The sequence below is a fragment of the Acomys russatus genome, chromosome 24 (assembly GCF_903995435.1).
Source record: "Acomys russatus chromosome 24, mAcoRus1.1, whole genome shotgun sequence".
In the NCBI taxonomy this organism is placed as follows: Eukaryota; Metazoa; Chordata; class Mammalia; order Rodentia; family Muridae; genus Acomys; species Acomys russatus.
In genome coordinates, this window is record NC_067160.1 from 3,044,486 (window position 1) to 3,069,293 (window position 24,808).

Consider the following 24,808-nt stretch of genomic DNA (forward strand, 5'->3'; position numbering starts at 1 on the left):
AGACTGATTTGGCACCCTTCTGAGGCAAGGCCCATTTCCTAGGACATCCCATAGCCTCATTTAGAAGCCTTGGCATCTTTGAGTGCTATAAAGGACCACGAAAGAGGCCATACGTCCTGCAGTAAAAGTTTAATGTGAACAAATGTGACTGTTCCTCAAAATGCCTTTCATCTGTGCATCGCTCCCCACTTTACAGAAACGTGGTGTAGGAGGACTCTGCATGGATTGTGCTCTGTGTGGTTGAGCTGGCAACATTCTCACAGGCTTATCAACTCTCCTTAAAGGGTCAAAATAGAAGACATTTCTTATTTGATCCTAATTTCCTGAAAAGGAACTGTTTTGAGTGTTTATCTGAAAATACAAATTTGGTCACCGTTAATCAAATAATTCTAAGCAGCTTCAGAGTGTTCTGGGGAAAGATGACAATACAAAACACACGTAGAATATATGAGACTGAATGAATGTATCACCAACACCCCACTGGCTCAGAACCACATAACTGATTTCTGGAAATAGCTTCATCCAGTGTTGCCATAGCTGTCCCAACATTGGTTGTCATGCTAAAGCAAACGCTTGAGAAGTTTCACTCAGTCTCTTCACTTGTCCCTACATATGCCGGCTTAGTCTAGCTTCCCAGAAGTCCTTATAGCATGGATTAATATAGCATGTAGCCATATTTTTCCATATTCATAAAATGATAGCTCTGGATGACCTTATTATTGGAAATTATGTTTACTTTTTTTCTAAGAAAGATGCACATATGATACTGATAAGAATTATCCAGAATCTTCACGGACCACAGCTGTAAGCCTATCTGCTCAAGCAATAATTTCTTGTAAACACTACAACTTGTATTAAATTCTCTGTTTACAAAAGTGCTTTGTTTATCTACCATGTAGAAAAATGGTCGCTGGGTTGCAACTTTTCAGGCATCATGTCAAAGAAAGAATTCCTTTACTTACTAAGACTCTGATAGGTTTGAACAGATCCAATGAGTGCATCAAAAAAATATTAATGCTTTAACACTTACTGGGAATGTGTGTAGCTTTCTACATGTCTGTCTCCGTCTCAAAGGTCAGATATGCTTAGACTGGGACCCATGGACACATGCTGTGACCATTTGGAAGTTAGATCTTGTTTTTATTTTGCCCTGAACTTTAAGCGGCAAACACCACATCAGCAAGTGTGAGCAAGTGTGAGCACCTGTGCTGGGACGTAATTATTCGCTAATTCTTCTCTCCTGGCTCTCTGCGCAGTGTTCACCAAAGAATGTCTTTGCTGTCTTTCTGATTAATGAGTTATTATTTTAGGAGGCAGTAGTGATTTACAGTGTTGACGTTTCATCTCACGAGTTGAAGGAAACAGCACAACAACAACAAAAAAATATAATCCAACAGTTCCTGAAAGAAAGCAAAACTAAAATCTATGCACAGTAACTTCCCAGTTTAGCTCCATGGTGTCTTACATAGCTTTGCCGTTATCAGTGCCTGAGATTGTCAATTGTGTCTCTTATTTTTATATGGATATGTCTTATTCTATGTACATGTATAGGAGTAAAGATTCTGCAATACATTTCTTCCACAGATCAAGATAGTAAAAGTTAAAAAAAGAGCACAGTCTTTCAGAACATGATGTTCTTAGACCCTAAAGCTCTGTCTTTACTGCCGTTATTAATCTTTGGGGGGTGCGGGGACGGGACGCTGGGCTTCTCAGCTTGCTACTTAGTTGTAGTAGCTTACTGATTAGACTGGGCCACTGAGTCAATTCAGAGAGATAGAGTAGCTAAGGAGAGTGAGTCGCTTGCTCATTAGAGTGGCTTACCATGTTGTAAATGCTACAAAATATACTGATTTAAAGTTTAAACGATTAAAAAAAATCCAGCTGTTATCCATCTTTTCCAGTTTGTATGTGAGAAATCTGATGCAAAGATCATGTGACTTTTAGTGCCGACTGGCTCAGGGGTTATGATTATTGCCAAATCTCACAATTTATCATATATAAAAGTAACAAGTATATTTCTACTTGTTTTTTCTACAGTTTTTTTCTGCTCATACTTAAAAATATTTATGATCCAATTATGTTTAGAGGTAAAGTTTTTTTTAATTAAAGTTCACTTACCATGTAAAATTATTTCATAGTCTCATGTTAAAACATAACCACATTTAAAGAGGTTATGTTGAGATGCACATATAACATAATGTTTATATTATATACAGTGACATAATTACATCAAAGCTTTAAAAGTCTGTACGAAAATTTCACACCCAATACACAAAATGGCTTTATGATACATACACATATACTACGTCATGAACAGCCAAGGGACTTTTAGAAAGAACAGCACAGAGCCTCTTCATCTCCATGTGCAAAATTGATTGTGGAACTGGATCACATGTCAGCGCCCCAAATTATTGAGTCCAAAGTCATTCTGATGCTCAAAAGTCCATGCACATTTAAGAGGAACGATGTGACAGATAAAACTCTGCCCGCTGTTCTCGCGAACTCTAATTCAACACACACCCACACCCACACTCCTAACTCCCTTTTGATTGTTTTACACTCAGACTGCCTTCAAATCACAGGCAGCAAGTTCTAACAGAACTCAGCCCAGGTGAAAGGCAGCCAGCTTTCGCTGGTAACAATGTGTTCATACAGCTAAGGATCTCTGTCGGTTCAGGCTGCTTCTTGCTCTTGTCAGAGTGGGGAGGGAGTCGCTGCTCCTTTCCTGGGATAAGCTATTTGAGAAAGAGAGTAACCTAACACTAACTGCAGGCGGGGCGGGGTGATGTAACAGGAAGCGGTGATGTTTCCCTCCTGCTGCCTGCCGATCACTTACACTCTGCACTCCGCATCCACTCAGAACAAGCCCTCTCTCCGCAGCAGCGGTTCCCGGAGCTCACCCTGCCTGCTGGACCACATTGCAAGGCTTTGGCTCTTCCACACCTTGGGGAAACTCTTCGGGGCGGCGTCTCAGAATTCCATCCTGGGACTATTACACACAGAATTTCCTTAGGAGCTGTGACTGGTAAGTGTATGACTCAAAAAAAAAAAAAAAAAAAAAAAAAAAAAAAAAATCAGCTTGCACAGTCTCAGGTAGTTCGACAGTGTTTCCAAGAGGCGTTGTAATAACGTTGAAACCGCCTGATGTATTTTACATATAGGGAAGCTAGGGAGTCTTACTCAGTTCGTACAAAATCTATTACAAGCTCCTAAGAGTATTTACAGTGATAGCCTAGAAAATAAACTTACCAACTAATAACAATGTGGATAGACTAAAAGGCAAACTTCTGAACTAATGCCTTAATCAGGAGACAGTTGCTGGTTGAAGTTAGTTCTACTACCAGCTCAAGTCTTGACAGCCTAGGAAACATCTTTAAAATTTCCACGCAGTCGGTATTGTAAGGACGGGGAGGCAGAAGGCTCGCGGGTCCCAGACTCTTCCTGTGTGGCTGAACACAAAGCAGAATTAAAGCGAAAAGCCACAGCTTGGACTTTTGTTTGCCTTTTGCTGCTGTTGACACTTCCATCTCTATCTAACGGACCAATGGAATTTTCACTGGTCTTTGTTGCCAGATAAGTGTGAATACCTTTTGTCTGTTTTGTTTTGTTGTTGTTGTTGTTATTTGTTTGTTTGTGATTGTTTTGGGTCTTTTTGGAAGGAGTGTTCCTGAACTGTTTCCACTGTATTAAGATCATGAGTATCTTACAAATAAGGGGGAAACCTCCCCCAAATCCTCCACAATTGCCCAAGGTTAAGATAATGTAGTGATTTCTGTATCACTTTACGGTTTTTAAACTCTTAAGCTTAGGGTTGTGTCACTTCAACTATCCTTCTGCAAACTTGTGGGAAAGAGTGTGATAGGAGCCGTCTGTCATACATATCCACAGAGACACGATAAGCAAGTGCATTAGCTCATTAAACTAGATATTAAAAGAAGCATTTCTAAGGATGACGCTGAGAGGGAACATCTGTAATGCTCTCTGCCACGGCACAGACTGCCCTGAGAACTTAAGGACCTAGTGCCTCATTAACATATGGCTGTTAGAGCAGCGTCACAGATTACCGTGAAGGGATTGTAAGACGCCAGTTTTGGATTCAAATTGTGTTTATTAGCATAACTATTCAATTCTGTGTTTTCTTCCTTAAATGAAATTATACACTGCAAGATGCCCTAGTACTCTGAGCATAGTCTCCATTAGTTTGGCAAATAAGTTCATCCTGAGTAACTCCTCAGGGATTTTTGGCTCAGTTTCCACACACGTTTTTCAGTATAATGGAAACATTAATTTGCACACTTGTAATTTTTGAAAGCATTGCAGCTAATTTATGTTTTCAGGGTTTTAAAAAAATTGTATCACTGAGTTCCCTGAGGAATAGAAATGGACAAGGTGTTTTTGAGATAGGGCTTGTTACAAATGTCGTTAGGTAACTGGAGAAGCAAGTGTGATCAACACATTAAATAACCTACTGTCATATATAGTAACAGAAATTGAAAAGTATTATTCTAAGCGATATTATTTCCTTAAATTGGGTATTATATTAATTCAATATTTTAAGTTAGTAACTCCGCAAACTTTTTTGATTTTTCTTGAAATAATTTCCCAAAGCACATAATCGTCTTGTATAATTTATTTTATAGTTTCATCTGTATTAATAGCATCATTTAAAACAATCTTTATTATGAAAACCATAGTAGAAAAATGCCAGGCAATGTATATTGACGGCCATTACACAAAGAAATTATCTGTTAATAACAGATTAAAATAAGAATTTATATTATTCTAGAATAAATGTGCCTTTAAAAATGAGTAAACCAATGTCTAAGAACAAAGCTGGTTTAACTTTACAGGGATATTTCTTGTAGCATCAAACAAATCAATGCATATGGTCTTAAACAAGTTCTAAATGTGTCAAATAAAAACACAGAATTCATAACTGTCATGTCTCACGCGATCTGAAATACATTTACCTCAAATGTTCTGTTTGTAACTTGATATATTTAGATGCCTGTTTGGAGACAGTAAAACAATAGCACATTATCAGTTTTATCTCTGCTTACACATTTTGATAGCAACCATTCAGAATTGTTTTTAAATTTTGTAGATAAGTTAGTACAATTACCTTTAAAGTATCAAAATAGACATTCACTAAACAAAATGCATTTCATTCTCTATAAATTATTTTGAATCTAGTAAAATTAGTTCTGCTCTTCAAGTACGATGACGTCACCTTTTTGGAATACAGAGGTAATCCAGGAGCCTGACTGCTTGTCTTTGTTTGGGATTTAGGAAAACTTCTAAAAATTAACATAAATTATATCTTACAGTATTGTTAGTGGAAGCTGTGGCGTCAAGTCTGTAGTAAAACATGGCTCTGGCTTATTCTGAATTCAGAACTCGACACGAAGACAGTAACGGTACACGCATGATGAGCACAGACATTTCTCTAGGCGCAGTGTGGAAGTCCAGTCTGTGGATGAACTCTAAACGTCTTTTTTTTTCTTGAATATAATCTTCCTTCTTTAAAAAAGAACTATATATTTTTTAAAAAATCTCATTTAACATGCAAAATTATTCTGATGCAGTTGTGTAGAGATGTAACTTTGCAAAGCTACACATAAGATCTGCATCCTAACCAGTTATGTCAGCCGTTTAGCTCCCCACTGATTCTCATGGAAATTCTCTGCCTACCCAAACCTCTGACTAATACAAGCTCCAGGGACCTGTAGTTTGCCTGTTTTAATTTTTAGGTAACTGGAGAAAAAAAAAAAAACAATATGTTAAATAGCTCAATGGTTTTGTTCCTTTTAAGTTTGTGTGTAATTTTGGATATATATGATCCTAGCTGAATATTAAGTGGAACAATAGGTAGAATACAATTAACTGTAAAAGTTAAATAATAAATACGAAGTTACCATACTTAAGGAAAGGCAAAAAAATGTGAAATTTAGGTCAAATCATATCATAATATTCATCTGACAAAAGGAATATATTTTTATATTCTATTGTAATCCCCAGGAAAGCAGAAACTTCTCAATAAATCCAGGTGGCTATTTTTTCTTGTGTAATTAGTATTATAATATTTATCAGTAAATTGGTTTAAGTCAAATATTCTCAATACTTGTTAAATTATTTCAGTTTTTAAATTAGCAAGTTATTTTAGGGAAAAATTTTAATTTTAAGGCCATGTTAAATATGAACTGAATTGGGGTTTCCTAGTTTGCTAGAATTACTATCATGTGATTTTATATATATATATATGTGTATGTGTGTGTGTGTGTGTGTGTGTGTGTGTACACACACAAGAAAAAAAGTGCATGTTTAGAGTTCATCCATAGACATGACTTTAACACTGCACCCAGAGAAATGTCTGATCTTTCAGCAGTTGTGTACATGTTACTCACCTTCAGTGTAAATTCTAAAATTCAGAATAAGTCAGGAGTTAAGCTTGGTTTTTCGAGACAGGGTTTCTCTGTGTAGCCTTGGCTGTCTGGGGCTTGCTCTGCAGACCAGGCTGGCCTCGAACTCACAAAGATCCTCCTACCTCTGCCTCCTGAGTACTGGGATTAAAGGTTGTTGCCATCACCACCCAGCAATAAAGTATATTAGTATAGAACACATTTCTTTCATTTTTCTTTAGTTAGTTTCTTTATGTAACATTTTATTATGTAACATGGACACATTAATATACTGTTTGCTAATATTGTCAAAATAGTGTATTCAAGTTTTTGAAAGTAAAGGAATTTAATCCATATATGGTTTTATTAAAACATGTGACATTTTCAGCCTTTTAGTCAACTAAAAGGACAAAACTGTAAACTCAGGCTGGGCGGTGGTGGTGCATGCCTTTAATCCCAGCACTTGGGAGGCAGAGGCAGGCGGATCTCTGTGAGTTCAAGGCCAGTCTGGGCTACAGAATGAGTTCCAGGACAGCCAGAACTGTTACACAGAGAAACCCTGTCTTGAAACCCCCAAAAACAAAACAAACAAACAACAAAACAAATAACAAAACAAAACAAAACCTTAAACTCACCCAAAGCGACACAAGCCAAAGTAAAATATAATCAATAATCAATTACTTAATAATCCTATGACATTGAAGTTATAACTATTTTATTATAGTCTTTGGACGGAACCTGTTTCTCACAGAACTCTTCTTCCTCTCAACACTATGCCATTTTTGTTGAACTACCAGAAACTACCTGTATAGAGCACACTTGTAAAAAAACAATGTGTGCTTAGCTTAACCTGAGTCCAATTGTGTTTTTCATAAAAACTAGCAACTATTCATAGTTTCATTTGAATTATTAAATAAGCAACAGGTTTGTTTGCCCTTAGGGCACCTCAGTTTCCTGGAAGATCCTTTGTGTGTCCTTGAATAAATAAGGTTGACTTTAACAATGAAAACTAGTATAAATTTGTCTGAGATGAATGATTGTGCAGTTACTTTGTGTATATAACTCAAGTCTACCTTCTCAGTATAATTTGAAGGGAAAATTGAGACTTTGGTCAAAGTATCAGGGAGGAACATGTTACCTTTTTTTTTTTCAATAATAGGAAATGATAGTTAAAGTTATGAAGAAATAATTTCATCAATACAAACTATTATTAATAGTTCTGCAGCTATTTTTCATTATGTGAGGCAATAGATACACTTGCTTAGTTTAGTATATGGAAACCTAATATTAGAAATAGTAGGCTCAGTATTTTGTAAAACAGACTGCCTATGTGTGCTCCTTCCAGAACTTAATTTCAATAAAGCTTATATTTTAAAAACCTTTGTAAGAACATTCCAATAGTCTTTATTGGATAAGGCAAACAACTGAGTACAATTGCTTTAGAAACTCAGTTATGTCTGTACACACATGCAGCCTGGCAGAATTTAGTCCTAAAGCATCCACATGACAATCTCAAGTTTACCACTTGCTAGAACCCCATCACTGACAAACTGTAAGTGATAATCACATTGCTCAATAATGCTTAGAGTGAGGCATGCGGGAAAATGCATGGGACATGTTTGTCAGAATAGTTAGCTATAAGCAGATGCTCAATAAATGTAGCAAGTCATCAGGTCTTTTTGAAATATAACTGAAACCCGTAATGTGTACCTGTACAAAGACTTATATATAAAAGATTTATTTCTTATTTATCCAGTAGTCTGCCTGCATGTGCGCCTGCCTGACACAAGAAGACACCAGATCTCATTACAGATGGTTGTGGTTGCTGGGAATTGAACTCAGGACCTCTGAGCCATCTCTCCAGCCCCAAAGGCTTTTTCTTTTTCTTTTTTTTTTAAATTTAATTTTTTATTAAGTAGTTTTTACATATACACTTATATTATTACACATATATACAATAAACTACCTATAGCAAGAAGAACCATGAAACAATCAGGAATTATATAAGTGTTACATGCCAAATACAAATAGCCAAAGGTTTATTCTTAAAACCAGCATTCAGACAGTGAGAGTACAGCTTACTTAGATGACGGGGCATGATGAACAAGGGGAGTTTACAAATGCAGTATTCAAAGGGATTATCTTGCTGCCTTTATATAACACGTAGCAGAGCAAAATCTTAGTTGTCATTTCGGCATTAACTTAGAAGACAGCAAGATATGATGGCTTGTATGTGTAATGCTAGCATGTACAAAGCTGGGGCAGGAGGATTCATCAGCTTAGATGGCATGTTGGGCTAGCTGATAAGTTCTAGGATAGCATGGGTTGAGGGCGAGAAGCTGTCTAAAATAAGTAAATACTAACTGTCATGAGTGCAAGGAAGTTTTAGCTGTGAGTACCATAACATCCACAGAAGCTTAAAATACAAAGGACATTGAGAATGATGCAATGAACTCAATTATGTAATTAAAGGTAATCTTGGTTATTTGGATTTTTAGACTGCCTTGTAGTAGGTATTTCTAATTACTTTTAAATGGGATTTTCCTATAGGATTAAGTGTCCTGCAGCAAATAGTCTATTGTAATTTATATAATTGCTATAAATTTTTTGAATTTTGCCTTTTCCTTTAAAATGTTCCTCGACATGTACAAAGGTATCTCACTAATATTCTAAAAACTTGTCTAGAAGTGTCAGTATGTCATGGGACTTAAAGTTGTTTAATAAATAATTAAACGGTTAGATTTCATATTCTGGATTCTACATCACAGGAAACTGTACCCTGACTTCACTTCATGGTTTTAGATACTGGAACTTTAATTCTGAATATGTTAGAATAGCTGCCTTTTCTCTAAAGAGAAAATGTTCAGGAACCAATTAATATTTTATTATTCCCAGGTTAATCTAATATTAATCCCTGCATTGTTTGTGAGGAGAAATAACTTAGTAAAGATGCTTTCTGCAATGAGCTTGCTGTTCAGGTTTCACTGAGTACCAAGAAGTGACCCTTTCAGCTCATATAAATGAGAATGGAGCCCAGTATTTTGACCCAAAGTGCTGAAGCTTTTCCACAAGAGGCCAAACAATGGCTGAAACTGGCAGAGCTGTTGTTGAAACTGGCAAACTTGCCAACTGTTGGCTCCTGACAAAACCTTATTCCATTACTTACTGCCTTTCTGGACAATAGAGCAAGGTTGTCTACAAAAGCAAAGAGCTTAGCAGTGGAGATGAAAGAAAGTAAATCAAGCATTAAAAAAAAAAATCACATGTGGGAGAATGTAAATTTAGTTTAACAGCAAAAAAATGTTTAATAGGCATAGGATTACATGGCTCTTATTTGTGAGTTGTTGAGCTTTTAAACACTGATCAAGTATTTAATAAAAACTCTAAAAAGAATGCTAACTCTCAATGTCCTTTACATGTGTACAGTTTTGTAGATTTATTAAACTTAAAGCCAAGGCATTATTTTATAAATTCAGAATATGTATTTATATGTACAGAAACAGACTCTGACACACACACACACACACACGCACATACATACGCACACACACACACACAGAGTCATGTCTAAATAAAATCTTGATTTATCACAATGCTCCATGTTTGACTCTCACCAAATGTATCTTTTGAGTTGATATAATTGACAAATTATAAAAATATATTTATGTTTTTGTAATTTAGATTCCCGTTTGCTTGAAAGTCTTAGCGCTAACCATTTATTCATGAAGAAATATCATAGTGGCATTCACTCTGAGCCCAGATATTTATATAATTCAGAAATACAGTAATTTTGAGGAGGACAAAGAGTGATGCCCATTATATTTGAATATATACAGTGTACACTCAGAGCATAATGGGTGAAGTGTGTGCCATAGTTCATATTTTACCCTTATTCTTTAATAGTGACTGCATTTTAATCTGTAAACAATGGACTGCCCTGGACTGTACTGGTGAAGCTAAAAATCAAAACTAAAGTGACTTGTTGCCATTGTTTTTTGTCATTTACTTCTTAAACTTTCTGGATTTATTTGCAGTGCTCGTTATCAAAGGCTGTATTTATGATTAACTTTATCATCATAAAGTATAGAGAAAATCATGCTCTTTTAAAATTTAATATTCATTAGTGTTTCTTGAATTCAAAAGATTTCTGCTTGCTTTTACTTTGTAGTTTTTATAATAATGTATCCTAAGACCATAAATGCTGGCACATATGCTGAGTAAAACAATGCAATACTGTGCAACATAGTTTTCTTCATTCCAGGTAGCACATACCAGGAAACAATAAGATAATCCGGCACCAATATTACTTTAAAAAGACAAAATGACAGCAATTTCTAAAAAGCTGATTTGATTAAACTGTGCAAAAGGCCCTTAAAAAATTACCCATAAAAAGTAAGCAATTTAATGAAATTTCAAGTCAAGTACTTTTTGAGTGCAAAAATAACTAATTTCTCAATTTGCAAAACCATCTCACTTTCTCAAGATAGCCCCATACTGTACAGTGGTAAATGAATTTCCCACGCATCCTTGTTCAGAAAAACACTGTGCTGATAAAATTATTTTTCTTCTAGATTTAGCAAAGGCAACAAATACTTATAAGAGCCTCTAACAGAATACTCCTATAGATTGAATACAGTCTATTAAATATATTTATCACCAAATTACACCTATAAAATTTGCTGTACTTTTTTAAAAATTAATTTATTCTTATTACATCTCAATGGTTATCCCATCCCTTGTATCCTCCCATTCTTCCCTCCCTCCCGTTTTTCCCTTATTCCCCTCCCCTATGACTGTTCCTGAGAGGGATTACCTCCCCCTGTATATGCTCATAGGGTATTCTTGCTGTACATTTTGAATAATACCATAATTGCTGCAATGTGCAATTCATTGCATAGAGAGATTTTTGGGACAGCATAAAGTGGATGGTAAATCATAAGGTTCAGCACCCTTTGACTGCTCTCTATGCGGGACTCCCTTACTGCTCTCTTTGCTGGACTCCCTCACTGCTCTCTGTGAAGCATCTCCAGTGCTCGCAGTGCTCGTGGTTGGTTGTAGCTCCAGTGACTAAGTAACTAACTGCCTACAACGTGAAATCCTATCCAAGTCAGTTTTGTAATCCACAATGTTACGTACAAACAAATGTTACCTATTATTTTTGATAAGAGTCATGCTGGGAACAACTCACTTCAGGTAGTTCTAGAAAAGCTTTTCTATGTGTCATAGTTTGGTGAAATGTCTTAAGACCTATGAACTGAACGTTCCAGGAAATCCAGAGCACCGCACTTGCTACAAGTAGCAAGGTAAATGGAAACTTTGGAGACTTGCTTAGAAGTTGATGAAATTAGAAACAAAAGGAACAAAATTAAAGAGGGTAGTGCTAATCAGGACACCTCACCTAAACTAGCAGTAACTGTTAAGGACTGAGTAAAAAGTCTTATATAAAATCAAGTCAAGGCTGGGTGCCTTGAAGTGCTCCAAGAAGTGTCTATTAGGTTGTGAGAAGCAAATAGATTTACTGTCTTGTTCAAGGGATTGAACTCAACCGCTCAAGATAATGGCTGCACTTGTAAGTGGTGGTGTCACAGAGTCTAAACTGTTGACGTTTTCCAGTCTCTCAGGATGATTTCTGAATAGACATTTTAGAAGCTGGGCTATCTTAGTCATCACACTAGAAGGATCGTGTTTAGATTGAGGACTTATCTTTTTAAAAAACAACTAAACTCTAAGCATTCACACTGAAATGCCAAATGTTTTCCAAAGACACATGCAAGACTTTTTTTTTTTTTTAAAGCCTTGGCTCCGAGTAAGTAGCATTGTTATTCAGAAGCACAGTTCCCTTTTATGGATCCCTATAATTTAAAAGGATGAGAAACTTTCTATTAATGCAAATTACAACTTTTATGCTTTCACTGGACTCAGAGGTAGAAACTCATGCATGCAAATGCACACACAGACAGATATGCATACAATAGGACACACACACACACACACACACAGATATGAAAGCATCCATTAACTCAAGAGTTTTTCTGTTTTTTTTTTTTTTTTTTTTTTTGCCATTTTAAAACAAATTAAAATATAATAAGATTAAACAGACACAATCACACCGAGGTTGGACAAGGCAAAATAACAGAAGGAAAAGAGCCCCAAGTAAAGGCACAAGAATCAGAGGCCCACTTGCGCACACATTCAGGAGTCCTATAAAAATACTAAACTGAAAGCTACAATATATTTACAGAGCATCTAATGAGTTCATATGAGGCTTGCTCAGTTAATTTAGTGGACCTTGTTCTCCTGGCGTCCTTTGTCTCCTTGTCTCTTATACTGTTTCTGCCTCCTCTTCTGCAGAGTTCCCTGAGCTCTGAGGGCAGGGATTTGATGGAGACATCCCATTTCGAGCTGTGTGTTCCAAGGACTCTCTCTCTCTCTCTCTCTCTCTCTCTCTCTCTCTCTCTCTCTCTCTTTCTCTCCATAATGTCTGGCTGTGGGTCTGTATTTGTTCCCATCTGATGCAGGAGGAAGCTTCTCTGATGCTGGCAGGATAAAGCACTGATCTGAACATAGCAGAATATTGTTAGGAGTAATTTAATTTCTACTTAAAAATAAACAGTATTTGGTTTTACCCCAGGTCTTTGGGATATCTAATTTCTGGTTCTTCATCATCCAAGCATTGGTTGGATATTGGTTCTATTTTGTGGAGTGGGTCTTAAGTCAGAAAGGTAATCAGACATTGGTTGGTTAGACTCAAAAGTTTTTTCATCATTGGTAACCTAAAATTCCATCATTAGTTTTCTAGAAGACTCAGAAAAAAGTATGGTATAGACTTTAAAGTCAAAGTTAGATGGCTAGAATTCAGACAAGTAAATCATACTCATTAAATTCCAAGTACACAATTTAGTCATATAACAATACTTTGTGGCTGGGTGTGGTGGTGTATGCCTGTAATACCAACCTCTGGGAGGCAGAGGCAGGTGAATCTCTGTGAGTTCGAGGTCAGACTGGTCCACAAAATGAATCCAGGACAGCCAAGGCTACACAGAGAAACCCTGTCTTGAAAAAACCAAAACCAAAACCAAACCAAACCAAATCAAACCAAACCCCAACAAACAAAAAACAAAAACAAAACAAACCACCAAACAACCACCACCACCACCACCACCACCACCACCACCACCAACTCCAAAACCAAAAACCAAAAAGAAAAAACCTAATACTTGTCATATTCCATGAATATTGTAATATTTTGGCTGTAAAAGGAAGAAAAAAATTCAAATTGATTTGCTACTATGGGAGTCAAAACCATTACTCTCAATTCCCCATAATCTTCCAATACATTGTGCTTCCATGCTTTGAATCAACAATTCAAAATATACAATTCTAGGTAGTCACACTATGCCAGTGTTTTACAAAGTTTACTGTCTAAGCTTTGTATCTCACTTGCAGATTGTATCTATCATAAATATCCTTTAAAATTTTTTTTTCATGAGGTGCTGAGAAGGTGTATTTTTTTTGTGTTTGGGTGGAATGTTCTGTAGATATCTGTTAGGTCCGTTTGATTCATGACATTGGCTAGTGTCATTATTTCTCGATTTAGTTTCTGCTTCATTGACCTATCCTTTGGTGAATGTGGGGTGTTGAAGTCTCCCACTATTAATGTGTGGGGACCAATGTGTGGTTTAAGCTTCGTTAGTATTTCTTTTACAAATGTGGGTGCCCTTGTATTGGGAGTGTAGATGTTTAGAATTGTGAAGTCATCTTGGTTGAATTCACCTTTGATGAGTATGAAGTGTCCTTCCCCATCTCTTTTGATTAGTTTTGGTTGAAAGTCTATTTTGTCAGACACTAGAATGGCTACTCCAGCTTGCTTCTTAGGTCCATTTGCTTGGAATACTTTTTTCCAGCCCTTTACTCTGAGGTAATGTTTATCTTTATTTCTGAGGTGTGTTTCTTGTATGCAGCAGAATGATGGGTCCTGTTTTCGCATCCATTTTGTCAGGTCTTTTTATTGGGGAGTTGAGACCATTAATGTTGAGAGATATTAATGACCAGTGGCTATTGGTTCCTGTTTTTTGATATTGGTGGTGGTAGAGTGTGTGCATGTTTCCTTTCTTTTGGTTTTGTGGATGTGGGGTTATTTCCTTTGTTTTCCTGTGTAAAGTTAACCTCCTTGGGTTGGAGTTTTCCTTCTAGTATCTTCTGTAGGGCTGGATTTGTGGCTAGGCACTGTGTAGACTTGGTTTTTGTTGTGGGATATCTTGTTTTCTCCATCTATGGCGATTGAAAAGTTTGCTGGGTATAGTAGTCTGGATTGCCATCCACGGTCTCTTAGTGTCTGCATGACATCTGTCAAGAGCCTTCTGGCTTTTATAGTCTCTGTTAAGAAGTCAAGTGTAATTCTGATAGGTTTGCTTTTATATGTGACTTGGCCTTTTTTTTTCTGGACAGAGTTTCTCTGTGTGTACTGATGGCTGCCCTAGAACTCTCTCTGTACACCAGGCTGGTCTTGAACTCAACAATGTCCCTGCCTTTGCTCCCAGAGTGCTGGAATTAAAAGTGTGTGTCACCACCGCCCAGCAAATAAAAATCCTATTTAAGTAAACAAACACACCTTTACTAGAACCTGGTTTGTTTGAGCATTAAGTTCTTGCCTCACTGATTCACACATGCAGCCATACCTGTAAAACCTATAAAAAGTTTTAGATATCTGGACATACTTACCCTTGGCATGACTTTCTAAATTTTGTGAACGTGCAATCATGTCATCTGTGACGACTGCCTCTTTCACGTAGCGGTTTTGAGCTACATCTCACTGTTAGAGTGTCTTGTGTGGTTATTTAACCCTGCTGCAGACTGCACTGCATGAGTATATCAGAATGCACCTACGGTTTCTCCTGCTGAGGAATGTTAGGGTTGTCTCCAACATTTGGCTTTTACACACCAGGAAGTTGTAAACAGTTCCCTTTATGTAGGGAGGCACACTCTTACATATCTCTTCATATACCAGCATGATTTTTTTGTGTGTGTGTGAAAAGATTTATAAGGTGTATTTCCAAGCAATCCATGGTGATGACCTAATTTAAATTCTCACCAACAGTAAATGAGATATTTATTGCATCATAGAGTTTCCAAAACTGGGTATTGTCAAACTTTGTAATTTTTTGCCCATATAGAGGGTGCAACATAATATCTCATTCTGGTTTTGATTTGCCTCTGTCTAGTCACGAATCATGGTTAATTTGCTTGTAAAAACAATAAAAATTTTTCTCTTAAACATTTGTTTCAAATTAGGTAATAATTAGTTGATTTGAAGGAGCTGTGATTAATCCACTTTCTGTGGATTATCTATATATCTATCATCTATATATCACCAATATTCACTCACTCACTCACTCAATCTATTTTCTATCTATCTATCTATCTATCTATCTATCTATCTATCTATCTGTCTGTCTATCTGTCTATCCATCTATCTGTCTGTCTGTCTGTCTGTCTGTCTGTCTATCTATCTATCTGTCTGTCTGTCTGTCTATCTATCTATCTATCCATCCATCTATCTATCTATCTATCTATCTATCTATCTATGTGTCTGTCTGTCTGTCTATCTATCTATCTATCTGTCTATCTATCTGTCTGTCTATCTGTCTATCCATCTATCTATCTATCTGTCTGTCTGTCTGTCTATCTGTCTATCCATCTATCTATCTGTCTGTCTGTCTGTCTATCTATCTATCTATCCATCTATCTATCTGTCTGTCTGTCTGTCTGTCTGTCTGTCTGTCCGTCCGTCCGTCCGTCTGTCTGTCTTTCTATCTATCTATCTATCTGTCTGTCTGTCTGTCTATCTATCAACCATCTATCTATTATCTGTGTACCACCTATCAATCATTGGCTTGATTGTCATTTATCATAGATATCAATCATCTATCCTCTATATATTTAAATTCTATTAAATATTGAAAGTAAGTTATGGAGCTTACAAATCATCGAAATATGTTCTATTTCTTTCCCCACTGTTGTAATATTAACGTCTTATTCATTAAAACATTATAGAAGGCACTAGAGTTTGTGTCTTTCACATAAATCATAATTCGGCAACTACGTAACAGCCTTTATAACAATCAGTTGAATTTATTTTATTTATTTCTTCAAGGCTTGATTTCCTCTTAATGTAATTAGGTATAAATTAATTTTCCTTAGCTTAATTATTGACTTAATATGGATATTAAAATATTGACTCAAAAAATGGCAACATTTCATGAAGAAAGTTTATTTGCTGTGTGTACATGCCGTGTTTCTTTGCTATGTTCTTAAGATTTAGTTCATTTAATAATTTGCTCTTATTTATGTGCACTTCTGTGTTGCCTGCATGTATGTCTGTGTGAGGGTGTCAGATCTTGGAGTTGCAGACAGTTGTGAGCTTCCTGTGGGTGCTGGGAATTGAACCTGGGTCTTTAGGAAGAGCAGTCAGTGCTCTTAACTGCTGAACCATCGCTCCAGCACTGATTTAGTTCATTTTAATTTTATTGAACAAAATTACTTGTTTTTTTTCATTTTTATCTCTATAGCTTATATTTCCATGATGTTTGTGTAATAACACTTTTAAACTTTATATTGGATATTAACTTACTTTACTACATTATTTGGTACTATATATATTAATGTCTATTATATAAAATGAAGAAACTACATGACAACTCATACACTATAATTTTGTTAATATATGCAGGATATTTATCGAGCAAAATTAGCTCCATATTTAGTTTTATGATAACTAGGGTAATTAATTAGTTTTATGACCTAATTACCCTAGGGTTTAAAATATTCTTCCATGGTCATTTTTACTGGAATAAAAAAATGAAAAATTTTAGAATTATATTGAGAAAAAGCCCCAATGTTCCTCAGCTGTTTCTATTTCTAGTGGCGCTTTCTAAAAAGTTGGGAAAATATTCAAAATAAACTTCAACTTTGAACCTGCTGAATTCCATGTGGGTGCCAATAAAGCCTGAGACTGAAGAGCTTTTAATTTTTTTCAAAAACATTTTTAGAAAAAATGCCAATTCTAGATTTAGAAAGCTTTGGCTTCTAAATAAATTTCTTTACTATGACCAGATCTTGACTCTAGTAATAGCAATATTAGGTCACAATTATATATAGAAATTTTTGAAATGTGATAAGTTTTTCTTAATTATAGAGCAATATTACAAGGTAATTAAAATAAGTTTTGGTTCACAAAAATTTTCTTTCTTTCTTTCTTTCTTTCTTTCTTTCTTCCTTCTTTTTCTTGAGACAGGGTTTCTCTGTGTAGCCTTGGCTGTCCTGGACTTGCTTTGTAGACCAGGCTGGCCTTGAATTCATAGTGATCCACCTGCCTCTGCCTCCCAAGTGCTGAGATTAAAGTCGTGTGGCACCACCGTGGCACTTTATTGCTTTTAAAAATAATCTTCTTAATATGCTTGAATGTTCACATGAGCTTTTGCCTTGTCCTTATAGAAACACTTGGCAATGGCTTAGGTGATCATTAAAGCATCACAGTAGATTAATGGGTCATGAGAGCAAGACCAGCAAAAGTTTCTCAGATCACAAAGGGGGTTAGAGACATCACAAAACACAAATCTGACATATTTGAAGTTCAGTAAATTTTAATGTAGTGTGAATGTAAAACTATGAAAACTATATTATGATTTCATCTTACTTTCAACATTCACTTGACCTGGAAAGATATATACGAGTCAACATGCGCATTCAGTTTATTTAGCAGTAGATTTACTTATTACTAAGTAATAATTTACTCCTTGTAAAAAGAACTCAAGTTTGTTTCTGACCCTGTAAGCATCTGGGTTGCTCTTTGACCAGGTCTAATCCTTCCACTCTGATGATGCTAACTCTCTACCTACCTTGAACCAGCTAAGTCATTCTTGTCCCAGAACTGTTACCACCAATCTAGGACCATCCCTAGGGCAGTCACAGCATCCTCCCTTTCTTGCCCAAGTCACTGCTTCAATGCCACCTCCTTGGAGATTTTTCATGACAGCTACAGTCTTCTCCTTACACTTCCTTTATCTGCTTTATTTTTCTTTGCTACATTTATTACCTCTGGATCTTCCCATATCTATTTGTTGGTAAGTTTTCTCCTTAATAGCTTCAGCAGGCCAGGGACTATGGTGTCCTCAATCTACAGAGCAAAGCTGCACTTATGAAGACTCTACCTTTTTAGTGCTAAGACCTCAAGCAATAGGAAACATCTGTCTCCGTGGTTCATGCCCCAATGACCCCATTATAAGTATATGTTGCCATGCTACAAACACAGATCTTTAAAAAAAAACTGTTGGGCTAGCTTAATGGTAATTTAAATATGACAAATGTGTCCACTCTGAACTTCTCTTTCAAATGCATCATTTAAAATTATGATTTTAACAGAGAAACACACTATTAAATGCTTCTAAGTTAAGTTCTGTAAAATTCCACTTTCTATTTATAATGTTACCAAATTCACAGGAATTTTTTTTGTCATCCAGGGCCCTATGATGATACACCAACATCTTGTGCTACCAACTGTCAAAACTTTGGATGGTCTAACACTCAGGTATTGCATAGATTTCAACACGATATTTAAAGTAACATCTTGGATTGCCAATAAAATCAAGAATATTAATAATGCATTAATTATGGGGACAAAATTTTACAAAAAATGCATAGCTTACTTCTAAATAAAAAGAAACCTTGAATGGCAACCCAATAAATTACCGATAAAGGTGGAATTATGCATACCTTTATCTTCCAATTATTTCCTCAGGACATTGGGGAATAGATTTAACCCTATAATTGTATTTAGCCATATGACTAGAAATGAGTTCATTTTGAACATGCCATATTTTTATTCTAGTGATTTAATGATTTAAACCATATACATACATGCATCTCACGTTGATCTAGAGATGATTTTTAAATGTCGTGACATGTAAGTTTATTCATTGGAACTAAATGTTTTCTTTGTATAGGATTCTTTGTTTTCTCAACCACATAATCACTGTTACACTATATGTCTGTAAATGGTGTGAGGTAATAGTTTCTTATAATTAGAAAGTAGAGGATACCTTATATGTAAATAAAAGGACAAGTATATAGGAAAATTAACTGCTCCAATATTTTGAAGTATTCTGGACATTATTTTTAGGAATCCTTAGAAAAGAGTGTGAACTTTATTCTATCAAAGAACAACAAGTTTCATGGGTATTGATGCTTCCAAAAAGGCAGATGTGTTCAGTCATTACAGTGCTATGGAAAAATAAAATAATTATGCATCTACTTGCTACACCTGATAGTTCCCACAATATTTAGTTAGATTTCATTGCCTTAACTTAAAAGGTTTTTAATAATTCAATAATGATTTTTCTATTAAAGTACAATAATACTACTGAAAATAAAATTGTGTTATCTTAAATTCAAACCTTTGTGGGATGGTTCCCTTTCTTCTGTTTTTAAGCTGTCGATTTTAAAAAAAGAATTCCCAAGTTACATTGCTAGACCTCAAAATAGACCATCTGTAAATGTTCTTTGTCTTACTGCCTGTGGTTGGGAACTCGTCACTGTTCTGTCCTGGTGTGTGTCAGCTTCCTTTGCACATCACACTTTCAGATGACTCACTGCTCCTCACAACCAGGTTTGAACGCTCCAAATGCCTACATATATGTGACAGCTGCCTTTTTCTTCCTGTTATTTTCTATGTGATGTGGTGCCAAATCACTTCTTAAAAGACTCCAATTTTGCTTCACAATGATATGTAGGGAAGAATCTATAACAAAAGAGCCTTTTAAAAATAGAAAATAACTGGCTTTGGCTTCCCAATGTGTGTATCTATCAAAGTCTGATGCTGTGGAGGATTGTATGATATCATTCCAACTGGAAGAACTGCACCTAAAGATCCAAGTTTAAACTGCCGCCTCTTTAGTTGTTTTATCTCATATGACTTATGCAGCATGGATAAAAGGTGTGTGTGTGCGTGTGTGTGCGCTTGTGTGTTACTACTGGGTGCCTTTGTAATTATTTTTATTTCTAACAATCAAGTTTAAAGTGCAAATAATCTTTAATTCCAGCAATAAATAGGTTTGCAAAATCATCCTCATGGAGATGAAACATGTAGCTAGAAGTAGCAATAGCCTTGCATTCCATCAGTTAATCAATAGTGGTTTAGTTTTGGCCCTAGTGAAATAGCCCAGAGCTGAGACCCAGGAGACCTGATGCCTGTTGTTAGCTCACTGCCACTGTTATGGAAGGTACCATAATCCACTAACTCCTTTGGCTCCTATGTTCTAAGTCTGTAAACCGGGCAGATTATACTGCAAGATTTTCCAAGTCCATTCCAGCTTTGAGAGTCTGGAATATCTGATTAAAATGCTTGGACCTAAAGATGAGACAAACAAACAGAAACAAACAAACAAACAAGCAAAACCAAGCCCACCATATGCATACCTTTCTAACTAGTAACGGCACCATCACAGTTTTGGTCTTCTAACTTTAAGCATTTTGGAATGCTTAGTTTACACAGTCCCTCTGCATATTCTAAAACGTGACTGATAAGAGAGAAAGAGGAGCAACATCTCTGACTAGATTACATTCTGAGAGGGATCTAATTAGACCTATTGCCGAGTTTAATGGTCTTGCTCAAAATTTTTTTCTGACATAAAATGGTAAAAACATCAATGTTCTAATACATTTCTAAATATTTCCTAGGTATATTTCACATTTTACTTTTATCTAATTTGAATTTTCCCACAAATTAAAGACAGTTGTTTCACATACCTTCATTAGTTTATCATGACCATATCGACTAAATTTAGTTAAAAAATTATTACAAAGCCATAGCAGCCAAGCTGTTTGAATTCTAGGTTCCATTTGACCATTGTTAACTTGAACACTAGAATTTGTTAATTCCCCTATGCTTAATGTTATATTGGAGATAAATAGCATCTTTAACCAATCTTGGTCTTGGAATATGAAGATACATATTTTATTATTGTTTTATTTTCTATTTGGCCTTAATTAATCTTTCTGTCAAAGCAGGTTAGATGTCTCTTATCAACTACATCAATTTTGACCAAATATTTTCTTTTAAAATATGATATACTATGGTGAATACAATAAAATATAATTTTACTCTATTTATTTATGTATGTATCTGTTTTGATGCTGGGTGTTGAACTCAGGGCCCCACAAATGCTAGGAAAATGCTGTACGAGAGCCACACACCTGCCTATCTACAATTCATAAATGTCTGTCATAGTTATGCCAGCTTTCTTGGCTGTGCCATCTTCATATCTTTCAAAAATTATCCAATTTTTCCTACTTCAGACCCTCATTTTCAGGTGCTTTTAGATTCCTACTCATATGTTTAAAGGTGTTGTTTATATTTCTACTGGTCAGTAAAGACACATGCAACACATGTGTTTCTGTTCAAGTAAGCAAGTTTCCACTTTAAACATTTGAGAGATTTCTAGAACCTATAAAGAAACAAAGGGCATGTTTATAAAGGGGGCAGAGCTCTTCACTGTTTTTTTTTATAGGAAGTTCCTGCTGCAGCTAAATGCTCTTTACTTTCTCAGACTATTATGCATATCTCATAAAGAAAGACCAAACACAAATATTTGCAGCCTTTTATGTGGTGGATCAAAAACCTTCCTCCAATGAAAGACAGACCTTGGATGTAAAGAAAAGTAAAGCTATGACTCAGCTAGCCTGCAGGTAGTACTGTTAAGCCCTAGCTTTTGGTCCACATTCATAGTGGTTGTTTGGAAAGACCTATTTCTTTTCAATCAGAACATTTTTTCCCTATTCTATTCTATTATTAGTATCATCTGGTATCCCACCCCCTCCCCCTTTTGGACTTTTCAAGTGTGTATGAGTATTTTGCCTGCATGTATGTTGAACATGCGCATGCCTGGTGCCGAGCAAGCTCCGAAGACAGCATTGCATCCACTGAAACATGAACTACACATGCTTCTGACCCAAGCTGTGGGCTCTGGAAATGGAATCCAGGTCCTCTGCTGAAGCAACAAGTGCGCTTAACCCTTAAGCCATCTGTCTAGGTCCCTACTGCTCCATCTTTGATATGGCCAAAGTCATCTATATACAGGTATTTGAACTTAGGTCTAATGAGTAAAACAAGTGGCATCAATTCATCTAAAACAGGCATACAGCTCATGAAATGTCCTTTCTAGTCTTGTTGAATTTTGGGTTGAAATCCAACAAAACTCAAAAATTACTCAGGCCTAAATTTCACATTTCATTTATTCTGGGAGGGATTCCAAAAACCAGCTACCGCTGCACTCCAGTATTAGTTTTTGTTGTTTCATTCCTTATTTCTGCCATGCTACTTTGAGTAGATCATTGGAACATAACTGTTTTTCTTTACATATATATTAGTTTTCAAGAACATTTCCTTGGCATAATTTTTAAATCCATGCGATTCTAGAAAATAAATGAACTTCATTTTAGAGAAAAGTTTTTTTCCCCCTCTGAAACAGGGTTACTCTGTGTAGCCCTGGCTGTCCTTGACTTGCTTTGTACACCAGGCTCAAACTCACAAAGATCCACCTGCCTCTACCTCCCAAGTCTTTTAAGAAGTGATTTGTCACCACATCGCATGAAAAATACCAAGAAGAAAAAAGCAGCTGTCACATATAGGCAGGCATTTGGAGCATTCAAACCTGGCTTTGAGGAGTAGTGAACCACCATGCTCAGCTCAGATATAAGAAAAAAATTTAACTTCAGTTAAAAAAGAAATTTTCTTTAATATTTGTCAAGAACCATGCGTGACAAATATACTAATTTAAAAATCTTTCTTAAAGCTCAGCATGGTAGCATATAACTATTATCCCAGTATTTGGGTAGCTGGCTCAGGAGAATAAAAATTCACAGACATTCTGGGCTGCACAATAAGACCTTGTTATAAACAAACAAACAAACAAAAAATACATATATTCCCACTCATATGTGTGTGCCTGTGTGTGTGTGTGTGTGCATACATGTGTGGGTGTTGGTATGTAGGAGAGAGGGCAACACTGAGTATTGTTCCTTCAGAGGTCTCTATCTTGTTTTATGAGTCAGGATCTCTTATTAGCCTGGCCCTTACCTGACAAGGATGCTGACTAGCTGGCTGGTGAGCCCCCTACCTAGTAATGTACCACCATGCCTGTGTTTTTCACTTGGTGTGGGAATGAAATTCAGGTTATCAATTCTTTGAAGACATGCAATTTACATGTTACCTGAGCCACCTCCAAATCCCCAAACAGGTCTCTTTTAAGAATTCATCAGTGATGGCCAGTGGCGGCACACGCCTTTAATCTCAGCACTTGGGAAGCAGAGGCAGGTGGATCTTTGTGAGTTCAAGGCCAGCCTAGTCTACAGAGTGAGTCCAGGACAGCCAAGGCTACACAGAGAAACCTTGTCTCAACCCCCACCCCCAATCATCATTACTCAAAATATACTTAGATCAAAATCTGTTCCCAGGTAAAATCAAGTTAATAGACTGAAGGACACACCATAATTGCTTCTCACGGACACTTTGGCTAAAGGCAGCTCTAAACCAATGGGTAAATAGAATTTAATGTAATGTTGTTACAATATGTTCCTTTAGAAGATCTCCTGGAGAGCAATAGCAGATTACCTCCAGCAGCTGGTTAGTTGTCGTCCCATGGATGGTACATTGGGAAACTTGATCTGCTAAAAAGTCAGAATCAAAACAGGCAGGGCAGCAGTGGTGGCACACACCTTTAGTCCCAGCACTCAGGAGGCAGAGGCAGGCCAGTCTCCATGAGTTCGAGGCCAGCCTGGTCTACAAAGCGAGTCCAGGACAGCCAAGGCTACACAGAGAAACTCTGTCTTGAAAAACAAAAAACAAGAAAATGTTAGACCAGCTCTAAAGAGTCATGACACACCTGACCTTTCAGCCTCCTTCATAGTTCCTCTTCACATGTCAACATTTTAGTTTCTGTTCGCTTCCTTTTCATGTATGTCATCATAACTGCATTAACTAGATTCAATCAGGAGAGAATTAGACTCATGTATTTGACTTTATGACTAAGATAGTGTACAAGTGAAATACAGAGTTAGGCTTGGTGGTCTAGGCCTATAATCTGAGCTATTCTATTTGGGAGGGTGAAGCAGGAGACTTGTAAATTTAAGGCCTGTGTGGCTTATCATGACTTCATCTTAGAATAAAAGACATAAGAGAAAAACTAGAGATAGGGTTCAGTGACTGGGCTCTTTCCTGGTATGCACAAAGCCTTAGCTTTAATGCTAGTTAAAAAAAAAATGAGATACTCTCTGCCTTCTTACACGATACCGCAAGCAGCTCTATGTCATTCAAATTTTGTAGATTTATAATCAGAAATGATTAGCACAGAATGCTT

The 24,808-nt window shown here is 36.3% G+C and overlaps 1 long non-coding RNA gene across 1 annotated transcript in view; it reads left to right on the top strand.

The window, feature by feature from the left end:
• Positions 1–2,923: 2,923 nt before the first annotated feature.
• Positions 2,924–24,808, top strand: part of LOC127206902 (uncharacterized) — a 49,078-nt gene continuing 27,193 nt past the window's right edge. The window contains exons 1-2 of the long non-coding RNA XR_007832898.1: positions 2,924–3,025; positions 18,917–18,984. This is a non-coding gene — a long non-coding RNA (uncharacterized LOC127206902). The remainder of the gene's footprint in view (positions 3,026–18,916; positions 18,985–24,808) is intronic.